Source organism: Chlorocebus sabaeus, chromosome 8, assembly GCF_047675955.1.
Source record: "Chlorocebus sabaeus isolate Y175 chromosome 8, mChlSab1.0.hap1, whole genome shotgun sequence".
NCBI lineage: Eukaryota > Metazoa > Chordata > Mammalia > Primates > Cercopithecidae > Chlorocebus > Chlorocebus sabaeus.
The window spans coordinates 88,131,865-88,135,021 of record NC_132911.1 but is presented as its reverse complement, the minus strand read 5'-3'; the positions used below and the strand labels follow the sequence as shown (position 1 = coordinate 88,135,021).

The 3,157-nt window shown below is 44.0% G+C and overlaps 1 pseudogene; it reads left to right on the top strand.

The window, feature by feature from the left end:
- Window positions 1-444: 444 nt before the first annotated feature.
- LOC103237702 (tropomyosin-like) lies at window positions 445-2,263 on the top strand (annotated as a pseudogene).
- The last annotated feature ends 894 nt before the right edge of the window (window positions 2,264-3,157 follow it).

Genomic DNA, 3,157 nt, shown 5'->3' with positions numbered 1-3,157 from the left:
TCAGGTGGTAATGTAAGACAAGAAAATAGATAAAGTCCTTCAAATAGCATGTAGAATGAACAGCACAGGGATTGTGGATTTTTAGAAAATCAACATTTGAGGGGGGTGCACACCATAACCTGAAACAATAGATAGGATGAGAAGCTCTCAGTACTTGAGAAATGAATAGAGCTAAGATTTTCACAAGGGGAGTAGTTAAGCTGAGCATGGTGGCACTTGCTTCTCAGCCACTTGGGAGGCTGAAGCAGGAGGATTGCTTGAGCCCAGGATTTTGGTATCATCCCAGGCAACATAACAAGACTTCCAACTCTTAAGGGAAAAAAAAAAAAAAAAAAAAAAAAAAAAAAGGTGAGTCAACCACACAGCACCGAGATCTTGATTTCTAACGGTATTCTCTAATAAAAGGAAGCAGAGATCCTTGTAGAAATTTGGGCCAGAAAATACACAAGATGATCCTGGAGCACCTTGTAGTGCCTGAAAATAAGACACTCCTCAAAAAACCAAAAACAAACAGAAAAACAAATAGTCTGATTTAAAAATGGGAAAATGAGCTTAATACACATATCTCAAAAGAAGACATAAATGCACAACACCACTGACGAGGAAGAGTTAGGAATGAAAGTGCGAGCAGCAGCTGGATGGTCACCATGGCTGGGACCACCACCATCAAAGCGATAAAGCTGGAGATCCTGGCTTCACAGCAACAGGCTGATGATGCACAGGAGAGAGCCAAGCACTTCCAGTGAGAAGTGTAGGGAGAAAGGCAGTCCCAGAAACAGGCTGAAGCTGAGAAGCCTCCTTGAACCTTAGGGTCCAACTGGTTGAAGATGGGCAGGATCACACTCAGGAGTGTGTGGACACTGCCCTGCAAAACCTGGAAGAAGTGCAAAAGCTGCTAATAAGAGTAACAAAGGTATAGGTCAGGCACGGTGGCTTACACCTGTAATCCCAACACTTTGGGAGGCCGAGGCAGGAGGATCACTTGAGGTCAGGAGTTCGACACCAGCCTGACCAACCTGGAGTAACTCCATCTCTACTAAATATACAAAATTAGCCAGGCATGGTGGCACATGCCTATAATCCCAGCTATTTGGGAGGCTGAGCCAGGAGAATCGCTTGAACCCAGGAGGCAGAGTTTGTGGTGAGCTGAGATCATGCCATTGCAAGCCTGCCTGGCCAACAAGAGTGAAACTCCATCTAAAACAAAAACAAAAACAACAAAAACAAAACAAAAACAAAAACAAAAACAAAAAACCGTGAGAAAGATATGAAGGTTATTGAAAACTGGGTCTTAAAAGATGAAGGAAAGGCAGGGCATGGTGGCTCATGCCTGTAATCCTGTAATCACAGCACTTTGGAAGGCCAAGGCCAGCAGATCACTCGAGCCCAGGAGTTTGAGGCCAGCCCAGGCAACATGGGAAACCCCCATCTCTATTAAAAAATACAAAAAAAAAAAAAAATTAATTGTCCTTGTGGCACATGCCTGTAGTCCAAGCTACTTGGGAGGCTGAGGTGAGTGGGTCACCTGAGCAGACGAAATAGAGGCTCCAATAGGCTGAGATCGTGCCACTGCTCTCCAAACTAGGCATTGGAATGAGACCCTATATCAAAAAAATAAAATAAAATAAGAGGGGAGAGAGAGAGAGAGAGAGAGAGAGAGAGAGAGAGAGAGAGAGAGAGAGAGAGAGATAGGGAAGAAAGAAAAACAGAAAGAGGAAGAAAAGAAGATGAAGGAAAGATGGAATTCTGGGAAATTCAACTCAAAGAAGCTAAGCATATTGAAGAAAAGGCAGATAGGAAGTGTGAAGGAGTGGTTTATATATTGGTGATTATTGAAAGAGACTTGGAATCCACAGAGAAAGGAGCAGGGCTGGCAGAGTCCTATTGCCGAGAGGTGGATGAGCCAATCAGACTGATAGACCAGAACCTTAAATGTCCATGTGCTGCTGAAGAAAAATACTTTCAAAAAGAAGCCAAATAAGAGGAAGAGATCAAGATTCTTACTGATAAACTCGAGGAGCCAGCTACTCATGCAGGTTTTGCTGAGAAATGAATAGCCAACCTGGAAAAGACAATTGATGATTTGGAAGATAAACTGAAATGCACCCAAGAGAACCACCTCTGTATACAAAGGATGCTGGACTAGACTCTGCTTGAAGGAGATGTGGAGCACCCCGGTCCTACCCTGCCGCTGCTCTTCCCTCTGCTGCTGACTCCTTTGGAGGCCAGCCTTCCCCAAGCTGACATTGAAACTGAGGGCTGATCTTTAACTGGAAGACTGGTTTCTCCTTTCATCACCCCTCCACCCATCTGTGTCTTTTTCATCAAACTGTCTCTGCCTCATTCCAGAGATGCCAGTGGCGCTAGAGGCTGAGGACCCATAGGAACAATATTGAAGCACAATGTGCTTGCATTGCAAGCACAATACAAGACATCTTTAATAGCATGTTGTAATGTAAACACTTTGGTTTTTCTTAATCTGTTTTTTTGTTTTTTGTTGGTGGTTTTTGTGTGTGTGTGTGTTTGTTTTTTGAGACAGGGTCTCACTGAAATACCTAGACTGCAGTGCAGAGTTGCAATCACCGCTCACTGCAGCCTAAACTTCGCAGGGTCAGATGATCCTCCCACCTCAGCCTTCCAAATAGCTGAGACTACAGGCGTGCACCACCATACCTGGCCAATTTTTGTATTTTTTGCGGAGACAAAGTCTCGCCATGTTGCCCAGGCTGATCTCAAACTCCTGAGCTCAAGTCATCTGCCCCCCTTGCCTCTCGAATTGCCGTGATTGCAAGTGTAAGCCATAGCACCCTGCCCTACAGTTCATAATTACTTTTTTTGTTGTTTTGTAGCAACTGTGTATAAACTATTCCAGATAATTCCACAGCTTTGAAACAGCAATCTAATCCCTTCCTCACTTTTGGAAGGTGACTTTTCAGCTTAATGCATATTACCCTCACCATAAAGGAGGGAAGACTGTATGGGCCTGCCTCACTGAGAACCAGAGCTCTGGGAAAGACTCCACCACAGGAAACCTCATTGTTCTGTACAAAGTACCAGACAAACCAGAAAGGTGATTCCAGGAGGAGTTACCCAAATAACAATATTAAATGTGCTGTTCAGGTTTTCAGCTTGAAGGTGTCTTTGGATAACTTTGTTT